Raw genomic sequence first — 23,056 nt, forward strand, 5'->3', positions numbered from 1 at the left:
GCTCCTGCTACAATCCAGTGATTTGAATCAGGAACAATTCACAAGGTTTGATGATAAACCTCAGGGAAAGACTTCTATGTTGTTAGTACTAATAGCCAGATATTTAGTTACATTCTGAAGTTTGAAATATTTCAGTTTACTCAAGTTTATGAAAATATGATGCATGATATAAGCATCCATACACACTATAATTCAGAGAATTTATTTCAAGATGAGCTCAATAGATCATTCTTTGATATTAGTCTGGTCTCTGACTCCATAACTTAGACAAAGTTGTTCAAAAATAAAAAATTACCTTTTTCCTATTTTAATTATATGATTTTAGACAAAAATATAAAAAGTAGAGGTTTGGAAGAGTCAGTCAAAACTTCAATCTGTTTAAATATCCCTGTATTCCTTGTATTAAAGAAAGCACAAGTGCATATGGATTTAATTTTGAAAGACCATTTGCAGCAGCTCAGATTTCCACTTAATATGGAATCATAGAAATGTAGGGCTGTAAGGGACCTTGAGAGGTCATAAGTCCAGCCCCCTTCAAAACAATTTTCCATTTGCAAAGTACATTAAAGCTGAAATTAAGCAGATCGTCTTTTTTTTTTTTAAATTAGAACTATATGTATAGAAGACTGAGCTATTTTGACTCTATTCCTAAAACCAGCAGCAGGCCATTAAAATTTAATGTAGCCAGAGAAGAAATAGTGTTTTTATGATGCAACAGCCTAGAATAAACCGCACCAGTGGAATTATGACTTATGCTAGTTCTCTTGTATGCTGCATTATTTGTTATATTGCTAAAATGATTCTCAGCACATTTATATTAACTAAATAAAATATGAGAATTTATGTGTGTAGTACTTATTGTAAAGAACAGGGAGTCAGGACAAGAGTTCTGATCCCAGTTCTGCTACTCTCTCTGTTTTGTGGCCTTGGGCACTACTTAAATTTGGTGTTTGTCTCCTAATTTGTAAGATAGCTATAATAGTGTTTACACAACTTTTTAGAGAAGTTTGAGATCAGAGGAAAAAGCTGCATAAGTTCATATTACTCATATTTATAAACACTAATAGCAGGGAAATAATGTCTAATCTTTAATTTTGCATATATTTTTCATCAACAATTATAAGCATAATGAACCTCCTCAATATATGTTCCATTCTATATGCATCCGAAGAAGTGGGCTATAGTCCACGAAAGCTTATGCTCTAATAAATTTGTTAGTCTCTAAGGTGCCACAAGTACTCCTATTCTTCTTTTATCTGAATTCTGAGTGTGGACAACATTCTAGAGGCTCTCTCCTCCAGACAATGTTGGCAGAGAAATAGAGGGGTTTTTTTTAATAGGAGAAGGAAAAGAGAAAATAGATCGTACTACTGAGTACTTTCCTACCCTGAATTAATGCCTTGCCCTTACAAAGACATACTCCTCAAGTAAACAACTTACTGGCTGGATAATAGCAAAGACTTCTTAGGTTTCCATTACTTCTATTCTTTGAAAAGTAAGTTAGTGTCTATTACGTGTCACAATCTGTTCCTGACCTATTTTTGTATAAGAGTTAACTTGATGTTGTTCCATTTTTTAATATGTTATAAAAATAGTAGACACTTCCCTGTGAAACTTGGCAGATGGCAATGGTTTACCTCAGGTTCTAAGTCATGTATTTCCTCTTTAAAAGCACATTAGTGAGCTTACTAAATCTTTGTTCTAATTTTCTGTCCAAACAGTAATGGAAAGTACTGACAACAGTTAGTACACTTTATTAAGAGTGTTAATGGATAGATAGATAATGGATCTTACTATGGCATCCCTGACGCACCTTACTGTACCCTACTGATGAAGTCCACAAAAACTGAGGACTAATACTTACACCATTTTTTGTCCGAAGTTCACTACATTCAAATTTGGTTAAACATCAACAATATTTGTTTGTTTCTGCAGTTTTCAATATGCTCAGCTAAGTTCTCTGTTAAAAATTAAGACAACAAAATGGATTGGGCTGTTTGAACTAAGGACATTTCCCACAATTACGATCACCTGCCAATCTTCAGGAATTTTGCTGAGATGACTAAGGATGCAAAATTTGCTCCCCATGACATTTGTTTTAGAGGCCCTTTGAAAATACTCAGCACTAATTTCCTAGTTTTAGGCCAGAAGGGACTATTATGATCTAGTCTGACCTCTTGCAATTCCTGCATGAAGCCCAACTGTCTGTGGTTGAATTAGAGTGGCCTTCTTGGAGAGGCTTCCAAACTGAATTTGAAGATTCAAAGACATGGAAATTTTACCATATGCCATAATAATTTATACTAATGGTTGGTTACCATCTTAAATATTTTATAGGCACTATAGAAAAAAAAATAATACTGTAGGAAACCCAGAAGTAGATCAAACAGTATCTGCATACTGTAAAAAAACCTAAAAATATTTTTTAAAATTAATATGGCTTTTTGGGCCCCTTATTTATAATCTTTTCCTTTCTTTTTACATAGAAGCCACCCATCCTATTTATAGTTTTAAATGAGGCTATTTACTTTTTTTTTTTAATGGATTTATTCCATGTGTTTTCATAACCGATTCATCATGCATTGTTGCTCAGCATCTTGTTTGGATCAGAAGCACTGCCAGTTTTTCCTATAAAAGTTTACTTGATTTGTCGCTGTATCTTGAACACTTAATACTCTAATACTGAAATTGTCCACTAAGGCCTATTGTTTTGCCCCTGCTGTTACCATATGTCTATGTCAGATGGGTAGGTTCTGTCTGGGCTCTCCTCCAGACAGAATCTTGCCAGCTAATCCGGAGAGCAGCTGGCAAGAGTACAAAAGCAACAACAGCAGAGTTATCAGCCTTGGTGGCCAAGTATGTCATCTCCAGTTCATAATCACCCTCCACTAACCTAAGTACACCAGAAGTCTTCCTAAATGATGTCTCCTTATGTTACTCCTGACAATTATCTGACCAAATCGAGATGTTTGTTTTCAGATCAGTAGTACTCCTATCCCCCTCGTGCCATGCTATAGGCAAAGGGTCCACATATGTTTGTTTCAATATGTAAATCAGTTTAAGATTACATTCAGCCATGACATTGGATCAGTTTAAGTTTGTGTAAAACAGATATGGAAAATGGCATACCTGAAAAGGAGACAAAGTAAACAAACAAACAAAAATGCTAGGGCTAGCAAAGCAACCATATTGTAAAAAGCATCTTACGGTATAAAGTACTAGTTTATCATCCTATTGGCCACTATAATGCCAGAAAAATATATTATAGAATGAAGAGGTTCACTATACTGACCATTAGTGCATTATCAATTTGTTAACTTGGCTAAAATATGGCAAGGCTCCTGGCCAGAAATTATGTACCCTATATCTCTGTTCTGTACCTGGTATGCACACCAGATTTCCTTCCTTGCTTCCCTCCCTCTTCTGTCCTAAATCCTATAAATGTCAGCAACCTCTGGTGTAAAAGAAAACTTAAAGGTGATTAGAGGATGTGATCGCAGACTGAGATGTTGTTTTGGCATACACCATTTTTTTCTAAAAGCTTCCGACAGACATTTCTGAAGGTATCTGTGTTCTTCCATTGTGGGTTAAACAATTCCAAGTTTAACCCACAATGTCAAAAATAATTTTGCAAAGTTTATTACCTGAAACAAATATTTAATCTTTCCCATTATATCAGAACAGCACACATTTGGGAAATTTTAAAAGATCATTAGATAGGGAAGAATTCTCTGGATGGTTGCATTTTACAGAAATATATATATTACTTATACAAATAATATATCATTGTATTTATTTGTAGAAGTAAAAGTAGTTAGTATTTTAATATTTCCAAAACTTGTAGTTTTTTAATCTCTATTTTACCGAGTTTTGGCATCAGTGTACATAAACCTTTCATTACAAACAGTGCTGCTGCTTAGATTCCGGTTTCTTATGCTCAACATTATAGCACTGAACATGTAGTTAAAGTGTCCTGTTGTGAAGAATTCTTGGTATAACAGAGAGACGGGAAATTGTTTTTCCACTTAGTTACATACTGAAAAAGGCATTGCCTCTTGATTTTGACACATCATTACCTACAAGTCCTTCCTCTTCTCTCCCACTTTAAGCAAGGAGGTCTCTCTCTCTCTCTCTCTCTCTCTCTCTCTCTCTCTGAGTTAAGCAACAGGAATAGTGTAGTTTACTCAAAACAGCAAGAGATTTCCCACAATGCAAAGGGAAACCCTACCTGACCTACTACTTTGCTATTGTTAATGGCTGATATACTTGACAAAAGCAGCATGTTCTTATGTGTTATCTTGTGTGTAATCTTATATTCCTGTCAAGTTTGTTATTGCAGCCTGCTGTAAAATGTACATCCCATAGCCCTCTGTGTATTCTGCATGCCCATGCCTGCACTTTCCTTGATATGCTCCAAATATGCCGTTATTTGACATTCCAAATGAAGTTTTAGTGGATTCAGAACAGAATTTTTAATTAATTGCCCCAGGATCATAGCAAAAACATGCAAGGAAAAAAAACATTACCGACATGAAATCTAAAATACTCAAAAAGCATCATTGTCTGCTCCACTTACCAAGCGCAGAAATTTCAGAAAGATAGAAAGGGCTTAACATGTTAATACTTGTTCCTACTTTACATAGCACTCAGACTCTGGCACAGCCCTACTTCTACTTCTTCCTTCTCCATCTATACTTAATAAAGTACTCATCCTAATGACATCATTCAACATCCAGTTTTCCCTCTGCTTGGCACAGGAATAAGGTATGATCATGTATTATTCGTATTACACGTAGCACCTGAGGTCTCTATTGTGCCAGGTGTTACACAAACAAGATAGTTTACAATCTAAATAGATGTTTTCCTACACAAACCAAAGATGGGAGAAAGGGAGCCTTATTATTCCCCTTTTACAGAGGAAGAACTGAGACAAAAAGTTTTCAAAAGACCCCAGGAAGATAGATGCTCAAATCTCAGTGATATACAATGGCGGTTGACCACTTAACTCCTGTAGGTTCCTTTCCTACATTCCAGTGAGTGGGAATGCTCACCATCAAGAATTTTGTAGTGGACCCAGAAAGTTACTAATTTCCTGAGTTCCAACCATTTGCTAGATCCACAAAGGCATCCCTCACATCACACCTTTAACAACTAAATTCCTGTGTGTGGTGATTATTTCCCCATTTACATTTCTTCAGGATTGCGTGTCTGAGGATGATTTAAAAAAAAATCAAATTGCTTAAATACAGAGAACTGGTGACACAAGAGCACTATGGAAAGAGTGTCACCTCTTCCTTCCCCTCCAGAAGCAGTGGTGTTAAAAAGTTGCATGATCTGTGCACACTTCATAATCAGGCAAGCTATTGAGATGTTATGTTTAATATTTTCTGTCATCACCAGTCTGAACAGCTCTCTTTTAAGCATATCGAAAATTGTGGGAAATTGCATTCTGAAGACTGGTAAGCAATTTGTGGTAGCAGAAGGAATGCTTAACATAACTGGTAGGAATTGCCATTAGGTCTTTCTGAAATTTCTCTCTCTACTTGATTAGTTCCATTAGCTGGCTGTTTTTTCTCTTCCCTATGAGTTGCCTCCTCGTTGTTCTTGTTTTGTTTGTGTTTGTTTTACAGTCAGGACAAATGTCTCTACCCCACAAGTAGAGCTAAGCACTCTCGGAATAACAATCATTTAATAATGCTTGGCTTCATGTGTGTCAGCTGCAGATGACATTTAGCACAGGCTTTATCTCAGTTGTGGTAATTACTCTACTGACATGAACTCCCATACACAGCACAAATTGTTTTCAACAGATGTAACCAAGCAATCCTGCCTTCTCTGGAACAGTTTAGCTGGCTTTCAAAGTAACACAGTACATATGTGCACATACTATATTTTTATATTTATAATTTTTCACACACACACACACACACACACAAAATAGGTCAGTCCATTTTTATGGCAATATCATTCTTTGTTGGTTCTGACTATTCAATTACCCCATGAAATGATGGTATGGAATCTCTCAGTTGTGTACGACTACAGCATTACATGCTGGCTGTGCATCTTATTATACATGAAGGTTATTGTTATTGTAATGTATCTCAGTGGTATACCAAATGTTACTTTAATGATGTAATTAATATGCTTGGATTTACCATCTGATGTTCTTAGGCACCACTTGTGTTACATGTGATACCACCTATTTCAAAGATACTTGGAAACAGCAGCTTTTTGTTAAGGGAGTTGGCAGAGAAAGAAAAGGATTAATAATAAAAGTCACATTCCCTAACAACCACTTTAAAAACATTTGTGTCAGATGTTTTCAGCAGACATGACAACTTGGAATGATGATGCCTCTGAAGTTTGTATAATTTGCATTATTTATAGTTAGTCATTATTCTTTATTCACGACTATAAAAACAGCAAAGTCCCTTAGACAAGTTCGGTTTTAGCACTAAGATCAATCTTTCTAGACTCTGGATTGTGTTATCAACTGAACACCTTTTGGGATGGACTACTTGCACCATTAAAAAACATTAATACCAGCTGGCTTGATAAATAATTCACATAGACAAGTTAATGTTCTCTTCTCTCAAACAAGATTTCTCTCCTCACCACAAAAGATAATAATTAACAATGGACCAAGTCCTGTGTTCCTTTACACTGTTCTTGCGCAAGAAAAATATCATTGACATAAATGGAAGTTGTACTTGGAAAAAAACCAGCTGAAGATGAAGGCCCCACTGTCACACACTCTTATGAGTTATTAAATATCGATATACACATACATAAAATCTTAGGATCGGGTAGATATTGGATATTTGGGTTTCATCAAACTGACTGAGTCCCTACAAACTGACCATTTATAATCCAATACATTTTTCATTTAAGTCAATAGCAATATTATCATTGGCTTAAATAGGATCAGGCCCACACTGTGCTAATGACTAATTTCAAAAGATTCAGAAATTATAAAAGGAGAGCCCAAGAGCTAAAGTATTTATCCCAACCTCCTTTCTCTAATAGTGGACTCGACATCACACAAGGGCAGTCTTCTCAGTGTGATTTCTTTTTTTGTTTTTCTTACTTATGCTAGAAATGCCCAGATGTGAGAAAGAGCTCTGTGTACCTTGAAAGTTTGACTCTGTCACCAACGGAAATTGGTCCAATAAAAGATATTACCTCACCCACTTTGACTCAGAAACATCATGGACTCGTTAGTATTTCAGCACTTCTGGGCCTGTCAGGGAACTAGAGAACTGAAACATGAGTGTATAAAATTAAAAAAATAAAACAACTTGATTTTTTCAGAATTCAAAACAAGTGTGGATTAAGTTTGGTTAGAAGATGGGTGAAGGTCTAATTACATAACCCCAAAGAGTTGCCAGAAGCTGACACTGGACGACAGGGGATGATCACTTGATAAATTGCCCTGTCCTGTTAATTCCTTCTGAAACATTTGGCACCAGTCACTGTCTGAGAACGAGATATTGGCCTAGATGGACCATTCATCTAACCCGGTATAACCCTTCTTATGCAGTATGAAAATATCTCAGCATACTGAAAGATGCCTTCTTCCATGCTGAGACCTTGAAAATGTAACTGCTCATTGACTACAAAATTATTTAAATTGAACATATGCAAAATAAAGCTTTTGGTTCAGTAGCATTTTAAAAGGAAATCCATGTCTGGCATTTAAATAGGAAGCCAAGGGATACACATGTAACTGTGTAGATGGGAGGCAGGTCAATTTACTGACTAGTTCTGTGCTACAGAGTTCCTCTCTCTGACTTAAAATATTTGCACAGACCATGAATTCCTATCCTCGCAAGAGACTACAGCTGGATTTTCTATAGGAATCTTTCCAAATACTAAAAGTGGAAGTTATAATATGATTCATTCTTTCTTTTCTTAGGAATCCAGTACCAGTCTTTACCATAAGACAGTTATGCACATAATTATTTCAAATTCCTTTTTAGAAGTAACCCTACAAAGACAAGCCATTACAGCATTACAATTACAATGCACTCTCGCTAGACTAACATCAATATAGATTTATTTTCCTGTAAAAAAAAATACACAAGGCCTACACCCCTATATTAATAATTGGTTATGTAGTGCAACTAAATATTTTATTTGTCAATATACTACCCAGGATGAGCCGACATGAAAGCAAAAGATCTGATTGTCAGAAGTCCCAATCTCTGTATTTATTTTGCAAGATATGTGTGTGTGTGTGTGTGTGTGTGTGTGTGTGTGTGTGTGTGTGTGTGTCCCCTCTTGCAAAATAAATAGAGATTGGGACTTCTGACAATTAGATCTTCTGCTTTCATGTCGGCTCATCCTGGGTAGTATATTGACAAATAAAATATTTAGTTGTACTGCCAATTATTTCAGCACCCACACAACTGAGCATACGGGCAATTCAAATAAGAACACTTGACAATTACCGTAGCTGTTAGGATCTCACGCAGTCTGTGGTTCAATGATTGAGTACACTTCATGAAGACATTTGGCCTCCAGCCTGCAGTTCCTCCTATGTGATGTCCTCCTCCCCCAGTCTCAGTCTCTCCTGTAATTTTGCACAAGTTCGAAATAGTTCTGAGATCCACCCAAAGATCAGTCAGGGTTACCCCTGGCAGCTCTATCTTCTCCCTACAGGGCTGGGCTGAATCTGACTGGTGCTCAAAATAGCTGCCAGTTTTGTACCCCTGACAGAACTCACTACTGACTGGTCAGGAGCTTCCAGCTTCTAATGATGAGGCTATGTATGTACATGCAGAAATGTCTGCACTTAATGAGGCCTTCTATATCAGCTTTTACACAGCTACTGAGCATGGTTAACAACTTCCTGCATCCCTCTAGTGTGCTGAAATAGTACTTCTTTGAAATCACTCAAGGCTCTATACTGCCACCTTCTCAGAGAGCTAGTACAAACAGCAGCAATTAGTGTTTTTGGCTAAACACCATGAAATAAAGAAAAAGAAATGGGGGTTACACATGCAATAATATGACAATATATGTTGGTCATGAGAAAATATCTACAGATTAAAAAAGTGTTTCTTTCATGAAACTCTATAAGGGGGTAAATGTAGGAGTATCTGCCAAGTAATATAATATGCAAAATACAATGTATTATAATCATCTGGAGTCCAAATAATATGTTGTGATATTTTGCTTCAGCATGCCTGAATTCCCATTGTCCATGTCCTGGGAACATGTTTCTGCTTGCAGAGACAAATCCCCTTATAAGAAACAGTACTGAGGTTTTTTATATATATTATATATACACACACACACGATACAGGCAGTATCCAAAAAATACAGCATCCACCGAAACAGAAAACATTTATCTTTCCCACCACTGATACATGATCTTTAGATCACTGCTGTTTTAAAGTAAACACACACACACACACACACACACACACACACACACACACACACACACACACACACACACACCATCACTTCACAGGGGTAGCAGAAATGGTCCTTTGAACTATTTTCTGTGGTTGTTCTTTTGCCTGTGGATTCGTGCTAGTTGAAACATTCTTTTACTGTGAATGGCTTAAGAGGCTGAGACCTGGTAGGAAGGAATGCTTTAGTTAAAGCATCTGCAGAATTTAAGTAGTAATAGTAAATCTGGTGTAACTAGCCTTTTGGTATATTTGCTTTTCCCCCCCCATCCCCATCTTTATAAAGTGGATTTATTCAGAGAGGCAAAAATCTCAAGAGGAACTGAGCACCTGGAACTCCCACTGAAGTCAGATCATACTAGCAAGAGCTCAGCAGCTGCTTATACAGCTCAGTGTTTAGCCCCAGGAAAGAGTTCCACAATGACAGAACTAAAACTGAAGTCTTTTTTCCTACATACACATACAGCAGCCTTCCCCACACTGCTGCACCACAGCTAAGCCCTGACATAAAGAGACCACCTCCAATACTGTGAGGGACCATAGTTCAACCTACCGTCTAAGGATAATAGAATTTTTTGGGGGAAAACTTTGTTTAACTTCCAAACACCAGTTAGTTCCATTACCTTGGTCCAAACCAACTCTTAAAAAGAGAAGGGGCTGAGCTGGAAGATGGGAAAATTAACATCACACTAAAAATGTGTAATCAATGTACATAAACATCCGTTTAATGAAAAGCCCCAACACCACATTCCAGCCTACAAACAACAGTCACATACAGCTTGGCTACACTTGCACGTTAGAGCACATTAAAGCAGCCCCGGGCGCCCTAACTCCTGATGTGTCCACACTGGCAAGGCACGTAGAGTGCCTGGACTCTGCAGCTGGAGCGCTCCTGATAATCCACCTCCACGAGAAGCATGAAGCTTGCTGTGCCTTGGCTGAAATGCCCGGATGTCAGTGTGGACAAGGTGTTGCATTACTGCGTTGTGATTGGCCTCTGGAAACATCCCATAATCCCCTGAAGTCAAGTGGCCACTCTTCTCATTGTTTTGTAATCGGCAGATATCCCCTTTCAAAGCTTCATTTCTGACAGCTGGCATGCTTATCTGCTCTGGGACAAAGCAAACCATTAGTGTGGAATGCTCTCTGTGTGGAGGGCGGGGGCAGGGAAGGGGGTCTGCCCCTGTCTGAACATACAAGATAGCATGCTGACACACTTTCAGCACCCCAAATCACACTGTCTCTTCCTCCACATACACACAACACACTCCCTGTCACACACACACCCACACCGAATTGAAAAGCATGTTGCAGCCACTTGCAATACCACAAAGAGCAGTATATTGTGGTAGCTATCCCAGTGTGTAAGAGCTGCTAATGTGGCCACGTCAGCGCGCTTGCAGCTGACAGTATAAACACACAGCAGCAATTTCCCTGCTGCAGTCTCCAAAGGCTGGTTTAACTCCCAGCGCTCTACATCTGCAAGTGTAGCCATGCCCTGAGTCTTTGGCTATAGAAGATGCATGGCAATGGAACTTCAAAGTAAGGCTCGCCAAATGGACAGGAACTGAGGTAACATAGCCACCAGTCAGTTTTAATTGGGCGTTTGCTTGAATTTAGCATTTTCTTTTATTTTCTCCCTCAAAACCTCCACCACAGTTACCATTTATAAAAGTTAGGGCTAGATGATTTAGTCTAGTCTACTCTAGCCGTGTTGCCCCTTACACAGGGCAGATTAACAATTATTTCCTGCCTCCTTCTTTGCCCCAGGAGGGAAGAAATCTACTGTTAGAGTAGAAGTAGAGAAGTAGTGAGTTTATTAACCCTTGCAAGCTGGCTCAGCTGCTCTGATGTTATACCATGGGATTCGATCCAAGCAGGAATGTGAGATTCTATTCACAGATACCAAGCTGCAAACTAGTGTTCCATTTATTTTGGGCCCAATCCTCCCACACATGGAAATCAATGGAAGTTTTGCCATTGCCTACCCTAAGAGCTAGATTTGGTATTTTATACTTTTGGCAAGAGTTTGAATATATTCTGACAATAAAATACAAATCCCTGAGACTGTCAAAGATATGCAAAGTGCTGATGAGCATCTCCACTTCCTCTGAAATCATAACATAAGAATGGTCATACTGGATCAGACCAAATGGGACTTTGTCATTTAGCTTTCTCATCAGATCCTACCCGTATTTTATCATCTTCCATCCTCTCCTCCTTACTAGGACATAGAAAATCTCCATTAATAAATCCTCTTCTAAGGGATGTCTCTGTCCGAACCATGTGCTCCTCTGCACCTGTTGGCTTTCCCCCAGCCCTTAGTTTTAAAACTGCTCTACGACCTTTTTAATTTTAAGTGCCAGCAATCTGATTCCATTTTGGTTTAGCCTGTATAGGCTCCCCCTTTCTCAAAAGTTTCCCCAGTTCCTAATAAATCTAAACCCCTCCTCTCTACACCATCGTCTCATCCACACATTGAGACCCTGCAGTTCTTCCTAACTGGCCTTGTGCGTGGAACTGGAAGCATTTCAGAGAATGCTACCATGAAGGTCCTGGACTTCAATCTCTTACCTAGCAGCCTAAATTTGGCATCCAGGACGTCTCCCCTAGTCTTCCCTCTGTCATTGGTACCTACATGTACTACAACCACCGGTTCCTCCCCAGCATTACACATAAGTCTATCTAGATGTCTCCAGATATCCTCAACCTTCTCACCAGGCAGGCAAGTCACCATGCAGTTCTCCCAGGCATCACAAACCCAGCTATATATGTTTCTAATGATTGAATTCCCCACAACTATTACCTGTCTCTTCCTAATAATTGGAGTTCCCTCCCCTGGAGAGGTATCCTCAGTTTTTAATTTATGCAAGTGCAACAAGAAAAACAGCTTTGCATACATATTCCTTGTCTTGATTCCCTACCTCTCCAGTTGTCATCCCTTCCTATTAGGCTCCATAGCTGTCTATATTATACAGAAAAAAAATAAAGGAACCTAAGGAGTAGTGTGAAAAATAGAATAAAAACAGTCAAATAAAGTCTGGGGGGGGGAGGAAGCTGCTAGATATGACTAAACACTGATTAATGATAATTTCCCCCCCCAAAAAAATTATGGAAAACCAAAAAAAAATTCAGCCTTGTGTTTTATTTCTTATCTAACTAAAAACTTCCTTTGAGGCAAAGATAACTACCAAGCTTCTTGTACAGTTACAAATTTGGAGACATGTAGATTTAGGGCCAAATCCTACTCACACCAGATGTTCCACTGAATTATTAGGATTAGTAGCACGAGCAAGGTAAGTATGAGTTAGCCCTTGCTAAACATCATGCAAAGTACTAACCCTCTCCTGTATGGTACAGCGTTATTGCAACACATAACGAGTGCTGAAAACTGAAGCAAGCATGTATGTAAAAAAATTATTATATGGGACAAACCACCATGTGCAGCTCTGTCCTAAATATCTTGTCTACAGACCTTACAGTGACAAGCAAATTCTTTTTTTAGTTTACTTTTGTTAGTATAGAAAATCAGAAATTAAAAGGAGCCTGCAAGACTATATATTGGTACGGGGCCATTAAAGGAATTACATTGCCCATTGAATACCATTTAGCTTAGAATCAGTGCTAGTACTATTAATTTCTACCTTTTTAATGCACATTTTAGCTAGCACACGACCCATACTGTGTAACAGCAGTTACACCCCAGGGACTAGAGATTAACAGCATGTGCTATGAGTGGTTTATTTTACAATTGCTGTGAAATAAAAGCTGATGGAAATGAGCCACTGGTGAATTACTTTGCCAGCAAAATCAACAATATTTTTATCACTGTGGAAAAGCTTGCTTTTTCTTTCTTGGTTTAAAAAAAAAAAAAAGATTATTTTCTTTATTGTTAACAGAAGGATATAGTTAAGGGGAAAGTGTGGGAGATAGGAAAGATAGGAAAAAAAGATGTTAGTCAATCCTGCAGTTCGTTGTTTTTTGCAGCTTATCTGAATAAATTTTACCAGCTAAATCTCTAGGTCACAGTTAATTAAAACACAATTTGGGCATAAAAAGCAACACACTCAAATGGAATGAAAGTTATTTTCCAGATAAGCTATAGTCCGTCAGCTCTTCCTTCTCATTAAAGAAACATTAAAGCAGCTGCTATGCCAGTAATATTTTCAGAATGCTGAAGAGGGAAAAAGTAAAATCTCAAAGCAGATCTGTATACATGCATATGCGTGGATGTATATATATATTTTTTTAAATAAAATGTTTATTCTGAATGAAAGGAAAGAAATTCTACCTTTCCACAGTGCTCTCCTACAGAACAATATCTCAACTGCTAACTTCCTTCTAAATGTTTGCCAAATTAAAATGAAAGATTTCTGTAAGATCTACTGCACTGCTGATGAATACATAAAAGATATTTGGCATTGGCAATTGTAACTCAATCAACTGCTTAATGATAACCCACACTAAATTTACTTACTCTCCAATGGCACAAGTAGATTTTCCTCCCTCTGCCACATGAAACATACATCACTGAAGTGGTAAATATCCTCAATTATTGTTCTTGTAATGCTAACAGGTATTGAACTCCCCCTTACTTTCCACATCTTTTTAGAGGGAGTGGTGATAGAGAGGAAATCTTCAGAATTATTGTACAAGCTGAAAGTAGGTACACACAGGTAAGTTACACCCACACTTCCTGTCTATAACTGGATTTTTTTATTATTCCTTTTTCTGCAGTAATTTCCACTTTTCTGCTCTAGACTATGTTTACCTGCAAGCAAATGCTTACTTGTCTTTAGTCTTAGAGTCTCAGTGCAAATCTGAAAGTTTTATTTATTGTCTGGCTGTTAGTCCTTAAAGTACCACAGTTATTACTAAAGACGACAGCTGACTGCTTCACCCTATCCTTTAGTGACCCCTAAGGCCAGGCACAACCAATTCAAGGATATCAGCTAATGGTATTTGGCATGATTTACATAGAGAAAATTCAGAATTAATTGTGAACAATTTAGAACTACAGCACAGTTGAGAGAGAAGGTGATTTAAGAGATGTTATGAGGATTTGGTGACAAGGAACAAGGACAATATTAGATCCCTTTCACAAGTGTTGCACACCGTGGTGAGAGGATGGAGCTCAGCTTGTTTATTTCTTAGTTGTAGTTCCTTTTCTATTTATTAGCATTTACATTCCTGGGATTTGGGAGTCATCGTTTTAACTGTAATTTGTATGTAAAGGGTATATGCAATCCTAGGCATTGCTTCATTATTAAGGGCCTTCTGCTGCTCCCATCCAAGTCAACAGCCAAACTCCCACTGACATTAGTAGGAGCAGGAATTGGCTCTAATACATAAAGAGTCCCTGAAACTGATGAAAATGGACATCTCATCTGGGGAAATTTAACAAAACTCTCTCATACAGGAATAGTGCTTTAGCCTTCAGAGGAGATGTTTTACGCAACAGAGGTCCCATTGGACTGTCTCTGTGGCTGCTCATCTGAAAGAAATATCCTATGTCATTTTTCTAAAAGACTAGGGGATAGTCCTAGTTTCCTGTCCAACATTTTCAAGTAGATTTGATTACCTAAGACTACATGGTTATACACTGAATTCTTAACATAGTGCAATGACTGTATAACCAAATGTAGCCAAACAGTTGCTTTGAAAAATATTCTGAGATATCCAGAATATGAAAGACATTGTAAAACTTACTGGATCTGGTAATCATCTGAATTTACCATATTTTTCACAGTACAGCTTAATGGACCACGTTAAGGAGAGTTGGCAGTTTTTCAAAGGGACACTATAAAGGGCCCAAAAGCAAGCTATTCCACTGGTTAGGAAAGATAGAAAATGTGGCAAAAGACCACCTTGGCTTAACCACGAGATCTTGCATGATCTAAAAAATAAAAAGGAGTCATATAAAAAATGGAAACTAGGACAGATTACAAAGGATGAATATAGACAAACAATACAGGAATGCAGGGGCAAGATTAGAAAGGCAAAGGCACAAAATGAGCTCAAACTAGCTACGGGAATAAAGGGAAACAAGAAGACTTTTTATCAATACATTAGAAGCAAGAGGAAGACCAAAGACAGGGTAGGCCCACTGCTTAGTGAAGAAGGAGAAACAGTAACAGGAAACTTGGAAATGGCAGAGATGCTAAATGACTTCTTTGTTTCGGTCTTCACCGAGAAGTCTGAAGGAATGCCTAACATAGTGAATGCTAATGGGAAGGGGGTAGGTTTAGCAGATAAAATAAAAAAAGAACAATTTAAAAATCACTTAGCAAAGTTAGATGCCTGCAAGTCACCAGGGCCTGATGAAATGCATCCTAGAATACTCAAGGAGCTAATAGAGGAGGTATCTGAGCCTCTAGCTATTATCTTTGGAAAATCATGGGAGACGGGAGAGATTCCAAAAGACTGGAAAAGGGCAAATATAGTGCCCATCTATAAAAAGGGAAATAAAAACAACCCAGGAAACTACAGACCAGTTAGTTTAACTTCTGTGCCAGGGAAGATAATGGAGCAAGTAATTAAGGAAATCATCTGCAAACACTTGGAAGGTGGTAAGGTGATAGGGAACAGCCAGCATGGATTTGTGAAGAACAAATCATGTCAAATCAATCTGATAGCTTTCTTTGATAGGATAACAAGCCTTATGGATAAGGGTGAAGCTGTGGATGTGGTATACCTAGACTTTAGTAAGGCATTTGATACAGTCTCGCATGATATTCTTATCGATAAACTAGGCAAATATAATTTAGATGGGGCTACTATAAGGTGGGTGCATAACTGGCTGGATAACCGTACTCAGAGAGTTGTTATTAATGGTTCCCAATTCTGCTGAAAAGGCATAACGAGTGGGGTACTGCAGGGGTCTGTTTTGGGACCGGCGCTGTTCAATATCTTCATCAACAACTTAGATATTGGCATAGAAAGTACCCTTATTAAGTTTGCGGATGATACCAAACTGGGAGGGATTGCAACTGCTTTGGAGGACAGGGTCATAATTCAAAATGATCTGGACAAATTGGAGAAATGGGCTGAGGTAAACAGGATGAAGTTTAACAAAGACAAATGCAAAGTGCTCCACCTAGGAAGGAAAAAATCAGTTTCACACATACAGAATGGGAAGAGACTGTCTAGGAAGGAGTACAGCAGAAAGGGATCTAGGGGTTATAGTGGACCAGAAGCTAAATATGAGTCAACAGTGTGATGCTGTTGCAAAAAAAGCAAACATGATTCTGGGATGTATTAACAGGTGTGTTGTGAGCAAGACACAAGAAGTCATTCTTCCGCTCTACTCTGCTCTGGTTAGGCCTCAGCTGGAGTATTGTGTCCAGTTCTGGGCACCGCATTTTAAAAAAGATGTGGAGAAATTGGAAAGGGTCCAGAGAAGAGCAACAAGAATGATTAAAGGTCTTGAGAACATGACCTATGAAGGAAGGCTGAAAGAATTGGGTTTGTTTAGTTTGGAAAAGAGAAGACTGAGAGGGGACATGATAGCAGTTTTCAGGTATTTAAAAGGGTGTCATAAGGAGGAGGGAGAAAACTTGTTCACCTTAGCCTCTAAGGATAGAACCAGAAGCAATGGGTTTAAACTGCAGCAAGGGAGGTCTAGGTTGGACATTAGGAAAAAGTTCCTAACTGTCAGGGTGGTTAAACACTGGAATAAATTGCCTAGGGAGGTTGTGGAATCTCCATCTCTGGAGATATTTAAGAGTAGGTTAGATAAATGTCTATCAGGGATGGTCTAGACAGTATTTGGTCCTGCCATGCGGGCAGGGGACTGGACTCGATGACCTCTCAAGGTCCCTTCCAGTCCTAGAATCTATGAATCTATATGAATCTACGTCATCAGGGACGGCTGCCTATGTTAGTAAGACTTCTGGTTCATAATGAATTAAACAAAGCAGCACCTAGATTAACACATTAGAGGCTACTTCCTGTTAGTTTTATGCAGGCAGGCATGCTAGGTTTAGACCAGCCCCTACATTTATCATTTTTATTGTGAAAATTTAATGTTTTTTAAAAGTGTTTATATTGTTTCAACATTTTGAAGACAGCAGTTGGCTGTACTTAAAACTAGCTAAAATGCTTAGAGTTCTCTCTCAGAGGAAGACATTTTTCAGGGACTGTATTTTCTTCAGGTCTTTAAAAGGAAGGTACTCAGATACTACAATGATGGGTGGCACTATAAAACCTTAAGACTGTTGTTGATATGAATTCAGGCTTCAGCATCAGGTGGCTTCTATTTGCAGCAATGAATGGGTATTAATGCGATAAAATAAAAGAAAGATCAAAGCCTGGAAGAAACAGCAAACAGTTAGTATGGGAATGTGTGTTAATTTGAGTATCTTGGTTCTTGGCATAGAGATAAGGTAAAGCTCAAACCAAACCCCATTAATAACCAGAAGAAATGTTTCCAAAGAAACCAGCCTTTTGAAAAGCAAAAGAAAGAAATGCAAATATAAAGAGTTCGGTGTCCTGGTAAACCACTGATACAGCACAGTCATTTTGCTATAACATGTTCTGCTTGTATACATCTGAATTCATTTCCAAAAATGCTATGCAGAAATGGATAAGCACAGAATCACTCGGGTCATGTTAATTCTATTCTCTACAGACATTGGCAAGGTAGATTTAAGTGTACACAGGGTCACATTTCTTTGATGGTGTATTCCAAAACTACATAGTTTCATGAAAGAGGGATTCTTGTTATACATGTCCATTACAAGCAGATAATGTCAGTTTTCCTAACTAGTGGAGTAAAAAACCCTAGAACTGTGTGCGTCTGAAAACTGAGGCAGACTGGATGTCAGAGCAAATGAAATTAGATTTAAGTTGTATTGAGCATAACAAATCCCACAGTGGGGATGGCTGAAAGGTATTCTGTTATCTCACATTGTCTTGCCGTTAATCCATTGGAACCTCTACGTAATATAAAATATTCTCTCATTAAAGCGGGGGGAATTCTTCTTGTAAAATACATGCAAGTGAAGAGACACTTAACTTTAAGGTATGTTGAAATTTAGAAGAAACACTTCATGAATCCTGACATAGGCATTACTACCAAGTTCAACACAAAAACCTGTCTCATTACAACAGTAAGGATGAGATTTCACTGGCCCAGAAGAAGTCAGGACATTCAGAATTAAGATTATAGAAATAAACCACTGAAATCCCTGAAAACAGGAGCTAGGAATTAAAGTATCATATCCCACAAATATGGAAAGTAGTATATTCTGGTAAGAAACAGTCAACTTCAAAAAAGCATGTGTTCCACAGATGGATCTTCATTTTTCTGGTCTTCTATCCAAGCACTATTCATTAGTAAATTCATGCTTCATAAGTGACTGTTGTGCACAATTAATTTGATGCTTGCAGTTGTAGAAAACATCCAGCTAACAACTAGAAATTCAAGTATCCACAGAAAGCATAGGCAGCAGTAACTCAACACTCTCATCCATCCCAGCCAATATAGTTCAACAGTGACCTGATGTGGAAGGATAGTTCACTTTCCATGCCCATTCAGTCCTTGGCCTGTTTGCCAAGTTTGCCAATTAATGCCAAGTGTCAATGTGTTTTTTGTGAAGCAGACAACTAAAAAACAAAAACAAAAAAACAGGCACTTGTACACTAGCTGTAAAGATGACTGATTAAAACTAAAGATTTTAATCTTCATCAGCAAAAAGAGTCTTTTCAGGATTTGCACATCATGGCTGTAGCTTCCTATTGCCACTGACTGAAATACCAGGGAGGTACTGAAATGCCTGAGGAGGTCAGCAGCTCCTAGTGAGGTCCTTAAAAATTAAGTTCTTCTTCAAGCAAATTGGCACAGAGTTCAGTCATTTGAGCACTTCAGGATTAAAGCTTTATGCACATAAACCTTGAAGAGGAGTTTACTGACTTATCTCTAAGCCAGTTTACCTCTACACATTCCTATGAATCCTTGGTCACAGCAACAGGACTGCCCACCTGCGCATCAACTCTAGTCTTTTCTAGGAACTCCTGAATACAAAACTTTATGCCCCAGGAACGTAAGTAGTGCATAGGGGTAAATTTCACCCTCAGTGTTTTAAGATTTATACATGAACTCCCCAAAGCCTTCTGCTTAGAAAATTTGATATGCTTAGCACAAATTTTCTAGTGCCAAGACAATTTTAAGTGTCCGTTCTCAGATTTCTTTTTAAATAAAAAAAAAAATCTCATTAACTTGCAGTTAAGGTTTCTGCAGTAAACACTCATACATATCAAGAATGTTACAGCTAAAATGATTGCATGCACCTTGAAATATGGAAATGGTCTGTCAAGATAATTTACATAAATATTATATTCAAGTGCATCCAGTTAGTTAACAGAAATATTGACAGGTGAAAATTAATCACTCATTTCACATAAAAACCTAGTTCTGAATCATATGACAAACTAATGCAGTTTTTCAATATATACCTCACCAATAATTGTAGAATTTACATAGCCCATGATCTGCATATTTTACTCATGTGCATGGTGAAAGAGTTTATTGGTGTATCTTGTAGTTTAGAGATAAGGCTGTCATTGCAATGAGTATAGTGATTTTTTACATGTAAAGATGGCTACTAACTGAACGTACAAACTGTATGGATAGTGGAATGGATATGTAAATTATTCTAACTAGTCATTGCCATCATTTTTAAGTAGTATGACCTAAACTTCATACTCTTTTTTAAAGGGAAATTTGGCAGGATGAGCAAGTGTTTTTCTGCTTCCCTACCAACAAAAGGCTCTTCTGAGCAAGCCTGAGATCAATGTCAAACATGCTCTTGCCTATCCTCCCTCTTGTTTCTCTTGGTACTTACATCTGCTTCCTATCTCTTCCATTTCAGCTTTGCAGTATTTATTGTTAATAGACATTTAGTCTGTCGGCCTGTGTCTTTTCTTAACTTATGCCATAAGTACTAATTTAACTTAGGCTGAACGCAATTAGGGTAAAATTTTCTAAAGCTCTTAAGTCTGTTGATTTTCAGTTGGGATTGGGATGCTAAGTCAATTAGAAGCTTTTGAGAATTTTATCATGGGACCTGCAGTTTTCAAAAAAGTGCTTAACTACAGGTATCTTGTAGCAGCCTGATTTTCAGAAAGTGTTGAGCATCCACATTTATTAAACCCATGCACTTTTGAGATGTCTCAGGTTTGGCACCCAAAAGAGCCAAAAATTACTAGCCATTTTTGAAAATTTGGGCTTATATTGTTTAAACTTTCAAATGGACAAGAAATAAGTTTCTGGTTAGAGCACTGGTGAACCAGAATTGGCTTGAGTTTGACCAATACATTAGTCTCTAATGAACCTGGATTCTGCTTTCCTAACTCTCCTCTCACAAAAACCAGCCACACTGCACAGAAATATTTTTTTCCAGATCAGATGGACACAGACTAGATTTACCACAACATGGAGCTAAACGTGACTTTTCATACCTACATTAATCCAGAACAGGATTTCCCAGATCAACAGAGCATTAGAGCAAGATAGACTGGAATTGACCTCAATAGACTTATATCAGATTTTTCCTTGTATATCACACCTAAACTAGGTTTCTGATGATCCAGAACAAATAAAGAAGATTAATGAGGCAAAGTATATATTTGAGAGATCTGTTGAAAGCAGTCCTTTGCTTGTCACAGCAAGAGGGCTTGTTAAACTTGTGTATCATCATAACCCTAAAATTAGCATCATTAACCTTATTTTTACAGCTCATAAATTGAAGAGGAAAACAGTCGTGCACTTTCAATAAACATTAAGAATTTGTTTAATTATAAATCACTTTCTGGACAAAGAATCAGAACATATACAGTAGGTTGCTTTCTTTACAAATAAGTTATAATATTTTAGAGTTACTTTGAGTAATCCTCATTTTAACTCTCAGTTCTTTTTTTAAACTGAGCCAATCAATGTTTTCTGTAGTAGGTTTTCAAAGTTTAGGTCTTTCAGCAATAACAAAGTACACACCCATTTTTGAAGGGAAGTGCATTACATAAGACTGGCCCTACTGGGTCAGGCCAAAGGTCCATCTAGTCCAGTATCCTGTCTTCCAACAGTGGCCAGTGCCAGGTACCCCAGAGGGAATGAACAGAACAGGTAATCAAGTGAACCATCCCCTGTTGCTCATTCCCAGCTTCTGGCAAACAGAGACTAGGGACACCATTCCTGCCCATCGTGACTAATAGCCGTCGATGGACCTATTCTCCATGAATTTATCTAGTTCTTATTTGAACACTTATGATCTTGGCCTTCACAACATTCTCTGGCAAGGAGTTCCACAGGTTGACTATGCGTTGTGTGAAGAAATATTTCCTTTTGTTTGTTTTAAGCCTACTGCCTATTAATTTCATTTGGTGACCCCCTAGTTCTTGTGTTATGAGAAGTAGTAAAAAACACTTCCTTGTCTACTTTCTCTACATCAGTCATGATTTTATAGACCTATCATATCTCCCCTTAGCCGTCTCTTTTCCAAGCTGAAAAGTCCCAGTCTTATTAATCTCTCCTCATATAGAAGCCATTCCATACCCCTAATAATTTTTGTTGCCCCTTTCTGAACCTTTTCCAATTCCAATACATCTTTTTTGAGATGCGGTGACCACATCTGCACACAGTATTCAAGATGTCGGCATACCATGGATTTATATAGAGGCGACATATTTTTCTGTCCTATCATCTATCCCTTTCTTAATTATTCCCAGCATTCTGTTTGCTTTTTTGACTGCCGCTGCACATTGAGTGGATGTTTTCAGAGAACTATCCACATTGACTCCAAGATCTCTTTCTTGAGTGGTAACAGCTAATTTAGACCCCATCATTTTATATGTATAGTTGGGATTATGCTTTCCAGTGTGCATTATTTTGCATTTATCAACATTAAATTTAATCTGTCATTTTGTTGCCCAGTCATTCAGTTTTGAGAGATCCTTTGTAGCGCTTTGCAGTCTGCCTGGGTCTTACCTATCTTTTGTAATTTTGTATCTGCAAATTTTGCCACCTCACTGTTTACCCCTTTTTCCAGATCATTTATGAATATGTTGAATAGGACTGGTCCCAGAACAGACCCCTGGGGGACACCACTATTTACCTCTCTCCATTCGGAAAACTGACCATTTATACCTACCCTTTGTTTCCTATCTTTTAACCAGTTACTAATCCATGAGAGTACCTTCCCTCTTATCCCATGGCAGCTTACTTTGCGTAAGAGCCTTTGGTGAGGGACCTTGTCAAAGGCTTTCTGAAAATCTAAGTACACTATAGCGACTGGATCCCTTTGGTCCACATGCTTGTTGACCCCCTCAAAGAATTCTAGTAGATCGGCGAGGCATAATTTCCCTTTACTAAAACCATCGTGTCTTCTCCTCAACAAATTATGTTCATCTATATGTCTGACAATATTGTTCTTTATTATAGTTTCAACCAGTTTGCCCAGTACTGAAGTCAGGCTTACAGGCCTGTAATTGCCAGGATCACCTCTGAAGCCCTTTTTAAAAAAGTGGCATCACATTAACTATCCTCCAGTCATCTGGTACAGAAGCTGATTTAAATGATAGGTTACAGACTACATAGGTTACCTCTATTATGGGGTCTTTAAAAAGTTTCCACGCAGCTTGCA

This window comes from Trachemys scripta, chromosome 6 (assembly GCF_013100865.1).
Source record: "Trachemys scripta elegans isolate TJP31775 chromosome 6, CAS_Tse_1.0, whole genome shotgun sequence".
Lineage (NCBI taxonomy): Eukaryota > Metazoa > Chordata > Testudines > Emydidae > Trachemys > Trachemys scripta.